This window comes from Cervus elaphus, chromosome 33, assembly GCF_910594005.1.
Source record: "Cervus elaphus chromosome 33, mCerEla1.1, whole genome shotgun sequence".
Taxonomy (NCBI): domain Eukaryota; kingdom Metazoa; phylum Chordata; class Mammalia; order Artiodactyla; family Cervidae; genus Cervus; species Cervus elaphus.
Genome location: NC_057847.1, coordinates 39,512,455 through 39,524,919, shown reverse-complemented (window position 1 = coordinate 39,524,919; position 12,465 = coordinate 39,512,455). Strand labels below are relative to the sequence as shown.

The following is a 12,465-nucleotide window of genomic DNA, read 5'->3' as shown; positions in this document are numbered from 1 at the left end:
AGAGTCTTCTCTTGTGTTGTTGGAAGAGGGTATGTGCTATGACCAGTGCATTCTCTTGGCAAACTCTAAGTAGCATACATTTGGAATACTTTCCAGTTAGATATAATTAAGGGTGATTTTACTATATAATGCCAAAAAAGGCAACTAAAAAATAAGTATCTTAAAATTGGGTGGAAATAAACTAAATTGCACTAATTACTCATAGGAATAACTGTACCTATCTACTTATAGCAGGTATCTTGGTATTGTAAAATAGAAATATGGTGATCATGTTTTTTAAAATATTATAACAATGTTGGGATAACATACAACTGGAAGGTTTAATTATTTTATTATGGATTAGGTCTTTATATAAAACATACACATTTTCTCATGCATAACACATGGCTTTCTTTTTTGTTCCTCTTCCTTTTAAGAAAAATATATGGTAGTTGCTGAAGGCAATATTCATTCAGCTTAACTTTTTACATAGTGTATATCTACAGTATAATAAAAGAAAAACTAATGCTTGATAAGGCAATTGCTATGGGAAACACTTTGCCAGTGGTTCAAGAAGCTAAACATAAAATTTACCACATGAACTAGAAATTCTTCTCCAAGGCACATATATACCAAAAAAGAAAAAAAATCAAAGAAGAGACTTAAAAATCAAAAGATGAATGGACAACATATATATAGTATGCATATTATATATATAATATTAAATAGTAATTTACATATAATATGAGACTGAGTATTAAAGAGCAATGAAGTCGTGACACATGCCATAACATGGACGAACCTTGAAAACATTATAATGAGTGAAAAGGAAAAGGAAAAATATGTGATTTCACCTATATGAAATACCTATAATAGGAAAATCATCAAGAGAGAAAGTAAATTCAACTTTACCAGGGGGAGTGATCAGGGGTAAATGGAGATTTAGTGTTTAACAGTTACATAGTTTCTGTTTAGAGCTATGAAAAAGTGTTAAAAATAGACAGTGGTGATGTTTGCACATTTTGAATGTAATCAATGACAACAAATTATATACATAAAAGGGATTAAAATTGCAACTCTATGGTACATTTTTTACCACCACTTAAAAAAGTAATAAAGTAATTTACTCAAAATTATTGGATTGTATACTTTACATGGGTGAACTGCACAGTGTATAAATTATATCACAATAAAAATGTTTTCACAATTAATGTTTGAAGGCCTTCTTCCATGTCTGAAGCTTAGGGCCCTTTTCCTTAAAGGTGCCTTCTCTGGTCATTCTATAATCTTCTCTAATTTCCAACTCATAGTATATTTTATTTGTTTATATCACTCATTTAGCAATTAATTTCATTCTGCTTTTTAAAACAATCTCTGGTGTTTTAAAATTACTATTACAGATTTAATATTTGATTATGCTTTGTTTACAAAACAAGAGTAGTTGCTCAAATGATCAAGACTCATATTTAATGCCTGTACTTTGTTTTCCCCAATGAGATTAGGAGTAGCCGAAATTGTCAAATCAGAACCCAAAATCTCTCTGTTATCTTCAAATCATCAAAAAATAACTCAATTTTACACTTGCACATATACATTATGCAAAAATTTCAATAACAAGAGGAAAGCATTCCAGGGAAAATTTAATCCAAATATTCATTCTCTGAGCACTACAATTAATCAAGGATGTAACAGTCTTAGTTTTATAACTGTTAAAAATAGGAAGCAGGATACTTTTTTTAAAAATTTATTTAATTGAAGGCTAATTACCTTACAATATTGTGGTGGTTTTTGACGTACATTGACATGAATCAGCCATGGGTGTACATGTGTTCCCCATCCTGAACTCCTCTCCCACCTCCCTCCCATCCCATCCCTCAGGGTCATCCCAGTGCACCAGCCCTGAGCACCCTGTATCATGCATCGAACCTGGACTGGCGATCTATTTCACATATGATAATATACATGTTTCAGTGCTATTCTCTCAAATCATCCCCCCCTTGCTTTCTCCCACAGAGTCCAAAAGTCTGTTCTTTTTTGCTGTGTCTCTTTTGCTGTCTCGCATATAGGGTCATTGTTACCATCTTTCTAAATTCCATCTATATGTGTTAATATACTGTATTGGTGTTTTTCTTTCTGACTTACTTTGCTCTGTATAATAGGCTCCAGTTTCATCCACCTTATTAGAGCTGATTCAAAATGTATTCTTTTTAATAGAGTAATATTCCACTGTGTATATGTACCACAGCTTTCTTATCCATTACTCTGCTGATGGACATCTAGGTTGCTTCCATGTCCTGGCTATTGTAAACAGTACTGGGATGAACACTGGGGTACACGTGTCTCTTTCAATTCTGGTTTCTTTGGTGTGTATGCCCAGCAGTGAGATTGCTGGGTCATATGGCAGTTCTATTTCCAGTTTTTTAAGGACTCTCCACGCGGTCCTCCATAGTGGCTCTACTAGTTTGCATTCCCACCAACAGTGTAAGAGGGTTACTTTTTCTCCGCACCCTCTCCAGCATTTATTGTTTGAAGACTTTTTGATAGCAGCCATTCTGACTGGCATGAGATGGTACCTCATTGTGGTTTTGATTTGCATTTCTCTGATAATGAGTGATGCTGAGCATCTTTTCGTGTTGTTAACCACCTGTATGTCTTCTTTGGAGGAATGTCTGTTTAGTTCTTTGGCCCACTTTTTCATTGGGTCGCTTATTTTTCTGGAATTGAGCTGCAGGAGCTGCTTGTATATTTTTGAGATTAATTCTTTGTCAGTTGCTTTATTTGCTATTATCTTCTCCCATTCTGAAGGCTGTCTTTTCACCTTGCTTATAGTTTCCTTTATTGTGCAAAAGCTTTTAAGTTTAATTAGGTACCATTTGTTTATTTTTGCTTTTATTTCCATTACTCTGGGAGGTGGGTCATAGAGGATCAGCAGGATACTTTTAACATAACATTCTATTTCTATTTGACCAATCATTTTTCTTTTTCTCCAAATAAATTAAAGATACTATCCAAAACAAAAAATAAGATTAAAAAGGTGAGGAATATACATCTAACATCTATACAAATACATTTATGTCTAAGTAGAAATGTACAGGATATATACATGTAATCCTGAACAGAAGTAAATAAAATATGAAATTATACAGATAACTTAATAATAACAAAAAAGGTATTTGGGGGCTAACCAAAATTTTGTTTACTTAAAAATCTCATTTAATGAATACAGTGATCTTAAAATAACTTAAACATAAGAATTTGAGGTATAATGATGAAAGAGAAGGAAGACTTTAGAGAAAGGAATAGGAAGAATGAATATATATATGGTACTCCTTTGGAAAGTAGCATAAAACCTGGAGAAATACATAGCATACTTAGAATAAAATTACATATTTACAGAATATAAATACAAAGTCTAGGTGAATTTTCTACCTATGTCCTTAGTATATGTTTAAAATGACCTTTGAGACTTACAGGCTATTTTAATCCACAGCAGGGTTTTCTTTTCTTAATTGGTACTTATTAAAAAATATGTACCATGTGTTTGCTAAAATGTTTCTTTCCTGTAGAATATCTGAATGATTTGCTCTTAAGTATGCCTTTAAAAATGTATTGTAAATGTAAACAGTGTTAGCTCACATAAAATTTAAGAAATAGCCTATATTTTGATCTAAAGGCAAAAGGTTTACATTGTTAAATTATGGCATTATTACCTTAAGTGAATCTGTTTCAATGAACAATTATATTTCTATTCACTATCAAAGTAGAACAATTGATGTTCACTTTTACAGTGAAAATACTCATTGGCATCTCAGAGAATATTGCTTTTCCAGTCAGAAATAACAGTTATTTATCAAATTCAATTCCCCAGAAAAGGCAATAAAGAGAGGGAAACAAAGATTTTTTCCATTAGACAAAATACATAAGTTAAAACTCATTCTTCATTAATTTCATAGTTCTCATACCCTCACTCCAATACCCAATAGGTCCAATACCTTGGCCACCTGATGTGAAGAGCTGACTCATTAGAAAAGACTCTGAAACTGGGAAAGATTGAAGGCAGGAGGAGAAGGGGATGACAGAGGATGAGATAGTTGGATGGTATCACTGACTCAGTGGATATGAGTTTGAGCAAACTCAGGGAGATAGTGAAGGACAGTGAAGCCTGGCATGCTGCAGTCCATGGTGTTTCAAAGAGTCGGACACGACTGAACAACCACAACAATGTACCCTTAATCTCTGAGGTTTTATAATTTACAAATGATCAGACAGGTTTGGCTTGAGATTCCCAAGGTCACAGCATACTAGAAAGAGGGATAAAGATGATGATGATAGCAGCTGTAAATTTCTAAACACATAATAAGCACTGCACATAGGAATACGGGCTAGGAATGGAGACAATATCTGTAATAGTGTACTGAAAGCTGTATAAGAATTCAAAAAAGACTGATAACTGAAAAGTAGAAAAAGCCAAGATTCATTTAAGTGTATAAAGAATGCTCTCAAAGTTCATCATAAATCACCATCAATTCATTCTTTAGCCTCAATTTAGATGATAACTTCTCAGGAAAATCTTTCCACAATCTCCACTGGCATTTATCTATTAAACACGTAATATCTACCATGTCTAAAACCAAATTCCTGATCTTCCACTGCATCACAAACTTGCTCCCTGTGAAAACCACGCCCATCTCACAGTTGATGGCAACACCACTCTTCTAGCTGCTCAGCAAAAAACCTTGGAGTCATCTTGCCTTCTCTTTTCCTCATATCCCACAAACAATCCATCAGAAAACCTTTTCAGTGTACCTTAAAAACATCCAGAATTTAACTACTACCAGTCTTATCTAAGCCACTACTTTAAATCAGATTACTCTAAGAGCCTTCTAGCTGGTGGTCAGTGCCTCCCTATAGTCCATTCTCAACATAGCAACTGGAGTGACCCTTTAAAAATATAAGCCAGATTTACTGAAAGCCCTGCAGTGGCTCTTTAAAGTTCCTATGGTGCTCTGTAAAGCCCCAATTATCTCTGTCATATCCGCCTACTCTGGTTTCTAGCTCACTCTACTTCAGTCACACTGGGCTTTGTTCATTACTCTGAACACACCAGGCATGCTTTTGCCTTGAGCCCTCTACTTGGAAGGCTCTTAAGAAATCTGTGTAATTAACTACCTTGATCTTTGCTCAAACACCACCCTACCCATCACCACCACAGCATTCTTACCCTTTTTCTTACTTACTTTTTCTTTCCTCCATAACACTTGTCACTTTCAAACATGCTATATACTTATTTATTATGCTTCCTGTTGACTCCACCCTCCAATACACGTTCCCCAAGAGCACAGACTTTTGCAAGTTTTATTTACATTTATATCCTAGAACAGCACCCCAAAATATATATTAAATATATAAATAGAAGGAAACATTAGGAAATATTTCTTTATGCCACCTTTAGTATCCTGAATTTATTTCTATTATATCAGTTATCACATTGTATTGTAATAGCCTGTTATATTTTTGCCCCTTCAACTCAACTAAACTGTAAGTTTCTTGAAAGAAAAGAAAGAAAGTGAAGTCGCTCAGTCGTGTCCGACTCTCTGCGACCCCGTGGACTGTAGCCCACCAGGCTCCTCTGCCAATAGGATTCTCCAGGCAAGAATACTGGAGTGGGTTGCCATTGCCTTCTCCAGGGGAAGTTTCTTGAAACAGGGATTTATCTTGCTTTCCATTACTGTCAGAGAATTTCCTTATAGTGCCTGACAGTAAGGATTTTAACATTTGATAAACTGATGAAAAAAACTTGTCTAAATCAAAGTCTTTAGCACCTTTATTATGTGCGAAATATAAACCCAATGCTTAAAGGCATGACACTGAAGACTGAGTTCTGTATGGGTTCTGTTAGATTTTCTGGTCTTGCTCTGGCACTTATTAGCTAAAAGACATTGATGAAATCATTTAAATTCTCTAAAACTGTTTCCTTATCAGTAAAAATGAGGATAATGACGGTACCTATACCTCATGCAATTATCTTGACTGTAAAATAATTTGATAATAGAATTCAGAATACGCTTCTGCAGAATACGCTGCTCTGGCATTTTGACTGTTTGAGTTAAGGCACTTGAAAAACTAGCAAATACAGAAAAACACTCTGACCTTCCTTCTTTTTCTTAAAAGCAGGAAATGAAAGTACTATATGAAAGATGTCCTTCCTATACCAGAAGGAAAATAACACTCACCATCAAGGGTGAAAAGTTGAGACTGAGAGAATTCTCAACAAACAGACCTTGTTAAAATAATTCTTATCTTCCTTTAGTCTCCCCACATAGTTTAGTCACTTTCCCACAACTGCCTCTCTTTGTTCAACTTAACATAAAACCAGAAGATTTCACCATTTCCTTGGTCTTCATTCCTTTTGCAGACTCTCATCTCACATAAAATTTGTATTATAAATATATAAGCTTTTTTCTCCTGTTGATTTATCTCACACCAATTTAATTCTCAGGCCCAGCTTAGTCCAGTAGTTTGCACATATTAGGCGTTCAATAAGTGACATCTATTATTTGTTATTACAAATTAAATAGATGCACTCCTATAAGTCCTACTTCAATAACTTGACTAAGCTAGAATAGTCATTAAATATAATCTTTAGAATCTCCTTATAATGCACCAATAACATAAATCACCAGGTTAAAATATGTGATAAGCATTTTGCAAAAGAAGTTACCTTAATTCTCTCAACAAAACTTAGTTACATTATCTCAGAATATTTTAAAACTAGTTCTGAATGTTAGGTTCTATGACCATCTTCAATAGTTGCCTTCAATGTTTAACAATTTCATAGTATTTTTTTATAATCAGGATACCTAATAATAAAGTTTAAAAATAAAACATCTTACTATTTAGATGAACTATATACTTACAGGCCTGTAATGTATATACACTTTGTTCCCTCTACTCTGAATAATCTCATTTCCAGAAATAACACTTGAGAGAAAAAAGATAAATAATTAAGTGTATTTGTGACTCTTCACTAAATCACCTCCAGGCTTTCCATTTCTCATTTCAGCCATGTATCCAGCAATATGTAGAATCCTCTGGTAATGTCATATTATGGATTTAGCAAAAATAACAATTTTGTTGAAATTAAAAAGACAATTAATTACCTGGTATTTATTTTAAGGTTTACTCTCCACTATTTTACAATAGAAATAATTTTTCTATATTTCCTTGTGTACTATTTTCCTACTATATACTCAGAGTCAGTTGTCTGTTTTTTAAAATCTTATGAATAATCATTTTCTTTACAGTTTGTACTACCATAAAGAAATAAAAAACACATTTTACTTAGCACACATATGAGCAGTAGACAAGAAAACTGAGGTAAGCAGTTTAAATGATTGTCCCAAGAACACAGATGGAGTGACTGCCAGCTTTAGGATTAAAACTAAGCAGCTCATTATTCCCCTTCTTATATTCTGAGTACTTAATATTGTTTTTACCTCACAAGGATCTCATAATTAATTTTAAAATAATTTAACTTAATAATTAAAACAATTATCAACAGTTCTGACAATATATTTAAATAGATTTATGAAATATATTAAGTAAAAATAAATTAGTTTATCCAAATATTCCCTAAAAAAATGAATCTGATTTACTACATAAGTTGTTTTTTAAATTTTGCTTAGAGTGCCAAGAAAGTGACAGCTTAATATAATTTATCACTTTAATGTCTTTTTTAAAAGCTAAATTCTTTATCCAAAATCTACAATAAGTATATGAGAAGGCTGGATTTAATACCAAACAAAAATACTTTCTCATTAAAAAAAAAAAATTATCCAAACTTAAAACAGTACTTTCTACTGTAATTATAAACTTCAACTTCAGGATATATTTACAACAGATATATCTACTGAAAGACAATGATAAAAAGTAAAGAAAGCACCAAATACTATTGCATTTACAGGAGAAAAAGACATACAGTATAACATTAACAGCTTACTGTGGAGAGTGGATTTAATCAGGAAGTAGCCATTATCCTTTCGATTCAGAGCAGTGACAGCACTCCAAAACAACAAGCCGTGATATTTTTCAGTTAAAAGGCATGAAAGAATACCTACTATTGTGTCCTAGCTTTGCTGACCCCAAAGGTCACCATATGTCTTTTATCAAAAGCTATCATGAAAACATAATCCAAGCAAGCATTTACAATGCTTTATTTGTTGAAACACCTAAAATCTACCTAACACAACCTCTCTCTCTCAGTTACTCACAAAACATGGCTGTCTTATTCAGAGATTAGCAATTATTGTAATGAGATACTGTCGGAGAGGGTCAAATAGTACTTCCTGCAGTTTACACATCTTGATTTCCTGGTAAACAAACTGAAAGGCAGGTGGAGCACTTAGATCACCAGTAAGCGTGAAAGCTCACGTGACAAAACTAAGCCAGGTGAGGTTGATGTCTCAAATAATTTTTCTTTTCTTAATTTTAATTAGTGTCAAGACATAAAGGGTTCTATCTTTCTTCCTTTTTTAGAGAAGGGTTTATTCCTGACATGCGAAGGCACACAGTTATAATAAGAAATGCTTGAGAAACAAACCTGTTTAAGCAGGTTTTAAAAATGACTGCTTGGCAGGTAAATTTAAAAACAAGGCAATGCTAGCTAACAAGGTTTTCTCTTTAAAAAAAAAAACAAAAAAAACTAGGATTAAGTGTTTAAAAACCTGCTAAATAAGGAATAAGTTTTTAAATTTCAACTCTTTCAACAAAAAAGATAAAGTTTCTGAGTTATAATTAAAGACAAGCTCTTGCAAAGTAAAACTATAATTCATGCAGCAGTCCAAGGAAAAAAATCTCAATATATGAATCGAAACTTTATATAACTTGAAGCTATTCCCTGCATCACTTAAAACTCATATTTTAAAAAGAAAACAAAATCTAAAATATTTACCAGTAAGCATTTAAAAATATATGCTGTAAGCTTGAAATTTGTTTCAAAAAATTGAAAGTTTTTCCCCCCAAAATTACTTTTTCACTCTTTGAAATTTCTAGTGTAGTTAAATGAAGACTAACTTAAATTAACTAAGGTATAAAACAAGCAGACAATCCATCAAAATGATAAACCAATTCACTAATTTAAGAATATGGAGAGGTTTTTTTTTTAATCTACAATATTTCATTTATGTTTAAAATTCTTTGTTCTAAGGCCCTCCATCTGTGTCCTAACTATTAACACAGTATCGTTTAATTTTAATGCAAGGAGCCCTTAACAACCATTTCACAGTAATATAATCAAGGTATTAAATTATATAACTTAAATCAGGTGTATATTTATTATATTTGCAAAATAAAACTTTAATGTGCAATTAGCCTCCAACTAATAAAAAAATTAAAAAAAAAAAAAAAAAACTTTAATGTATTGACAAACAGAAAACAAAACAAAGTGATAACAAAATCAATGACAAAAAAAGACACCCAAGAAGATAAAACTAAACTAATAATATAAAATATAAGAACAGGTCACATTACAAACATTTAATATGTATCATTTGAAAGGAGTACATATTTAATACTGAACAACATTAATGCTAAACAGCGCTAAACTGATACTAAACAACAAGTTGCTAACCACCATCTTTACTATGATAAAGCATGAAACAAACAGCAAATTTTCAGAAAATCATGACTAAGAAGCTAAAAGTTACAGCTGAATTTCTAGGTCCAATTAAATAATTCAAATATCCTGTTAACTACCTGGAATGCAAAACATAGCACTATTTCCTTCATAGATAATTTGAGATATATTAATAATTCTTACTGAATAGGTAGCTTTGACTATGTAATTCATATATGGAAACAAAACAAAATTTTAAATTAGAAACTTATTTTTTCAGTTATTTTAAAGACCCATGACTATTTTAGTCTCCCACAATGGTTTTTCCAGTGGTCATGTATAGATGTGAGAGTTGGACTATAAAGAAAACTAAGCACTGAGAATTGATGCTTTTGAACTGTGGTGTTGGAGAAGACTCTTGAGAGTCCCTTGGACTGCAAGGAGATCCAAGCAGTCCATCCTAAAGCAGATCAGTCTGAGTGTTCATTGGAAGGACTGATGTGGAAGCTGAAACTCCAATACTTTGGCCACCTGATACAAAGAGCTGACTCATTTGAAAAAACCCTGATGCTGGGAAAGATTGAGGGTGGGAGGAGAAGGGGACGACAGAGGATGAGACGGTTGGATGGCATCACCGACTCGATGGACATGGGTTTGGGTGGACTCCGGGAGTTGGTGATGGACAGGGAGGCCTGGAGTGCTATGGTTCATGGGGTCGCGTAGAGTCGGACACGACTGAGCGACTGAACTGAACTGAATGGGTCAAATTTAAAAGATAAGGAAATTAAAATACTGAAGTAAAGAAAATAAATTTGAAATTTTGTTTCATTCAAAGCACCTTTTATCAAACATCAGGAAATTTTGATGTTAACAGTTTATAATTCAGTTGAAAGGCCAAGGACAAAAACCAGGGCAAACATGATACCCTTTGTGTTAGAAAAAGACCCCCTCCGAGCTAATGTGCGAAAAGGAAACCTTTTCCCCCTCTGGATATATCTCAACCCTACTTGTTCTTTCAGTCAGGCACTCTTTGTAGAGTATACTTGGCACAAAGAACTACACCTGGTAGCTCTGCACAGAGAAAAATCTTCAGAAAGGATTCCCTTGCCCCTGGAAGGTCTAAGAAACCACAAAGGAGGTTAGTCTTCCATGACAAAAAATCCACGCAAAATGAAAATGAGAGACAGGCAAGGGGACAAGAGCGCCTACTTTCACTTGCTTACATTCTACTGGCAATAAAGAAGCTTTCCATAATTATTTATATCCTATCCATTCTAAAATAAGATGACTTACAGACATATGATGAATAAAACAGAATGCTTTCAAAAAACAAATTAATATGAATAAAGGGAAGCGAGAAGGATGAAACACAAAGTAAAGCTGGAACACAGAAATGCCTGTCATAAGGTTTTGCACAACCCTCAGATGTGGGTGGTTCAGCTCTGAGCTTCCTAGCAATCAAAGTAAAGCAGGAAACAAGATCAAATTATAAAACTCTCACTGTGTAAAAACTTCACTTTACAAATAAGCACCAAGGCTTTTCCTAGTACTTAGAATCAAGAGAAAAGTCCTCATACTTTTCAGTGATGCAACACTGGACAAAACAATAATTTTCTCAAGAGCATCTTACAGAAATTGAACAAATTTCATATGACACTCCTTTCAACCTTTCTTCAGGGCAAGCTGAAATCATAACATGATGAAAAGTTACCCAGAAAATGTGCCATCTTACTAGGAAGGTTTCTGCTATTTATCTAAGTAGAATCTTTAAAAAAACACCAACAATCCCCAAGATCTTTCGTTAAATTCAGTCTGTTTTCATATTTCAAATTCATATTTCATTTTCTAAATTCAGATTTATCTGCTGGATGAGTACATAAAATGGACATGCAAGTGATGATGGTGGTTCAGGATCAAAGAGAAGACCCTGGCAGAAAGGTCTAGACACTTAGGGATCTCTTTTTAATTTAAAGCAGTTCCTTGCTTCCTCTTTAGTGACCTTCTATGATCCTGCTCAATTCAACAGCCTGGGCCCCAGTCTCTGACGTATTTTATTCCTCCTCAGTTTGGTGTTTGTAACTGTGGTACAGAAATCTGACTTAGAGTTCTAGATTCCTACTTTCTCAGTTAGTCTGCATCAATTTCAATTTATTATAGACCATGAATCTTTGTAGAATTTTACAGCATTTACTTTTTCTATTATTGGTGGGGGAAGACTAAAATTAATATGAAAGCAATTTCATATTTCCCATTTTATTATACAAAATTAAACAAGTTCTGCAGTGGTAGCACCTCAATATACAATATCTGGACTGAATATTATTAAAATTTAACAAGGATACAAAAAGCACTGGGGTAAATAGGAGGAAATATATTCCGTTACTTTTGGGTTGATCTCTTCTCTGTCTTCCAAAGATGCCAAGGGTATGTGCCCTTACCTACCAGTTTGTTTATGTTGTTTCCCATTGCTTCCTTACCACACTATGAGCTTAGATCGCATTACTTTCAGGAGGCCCTCTCACAGAGCTTAACTATCTGAGCCCAGAAAACCTTCTTTCTCCACAACATTTAGCTCTGTATTACTCTCCAATTATTTTAGGGATCACCCTTACTAAATTTTAAAATTTCTTATTTTATATTACCCATTCTTAACAATAAAATGCAAATATTCTAAGTAAAAATTAACTTAGGTTGATACATTAAAAACTCCTGTACATATCCGTAACAGCTCATGCTTGTCCAACATAAAGAAGATATTAATTAGGATTGCATCAAGTGAGCCAGAGAGTCAATTTTTACTATATAGGCAATTTCTAAATGATATACAATCAACTCATATTATATCAAAACTTTGGCTGTTCTATTTTCAAGCT

The 12,465-nt window shown here is 33.4% G+C and overlaps 1 protein-coding gene across 18 annotated transcripts in view; it reads right to left on the bottom strand.

Moving 5' to 3' along the window:
• BAZ2B (bromodomain adjacent to zinc finger domain 2B) overlaps positions 1-12,465 on the bottom strand; it is a 400,154-nt gene that overhangs the window by 187,817 nt on the left and 199,872 nt on the right. Inside the window, exon 1 of one of the 18 annotated variants that reach the window (XM_043894807.1) lies at positions 7,979-8,603. The exons of the other annotated variants lie outside the window; for them this stretch is intronic. The gene's annotated coding sequence lies outside the window, so the exon portion shown is untranslated. Of the gene's footprint in view, positions 1-7,978; positions 8,604-12,465 lie in introns of those variants that run through there. 18 annotated transcript variants of the gene reach the window in all.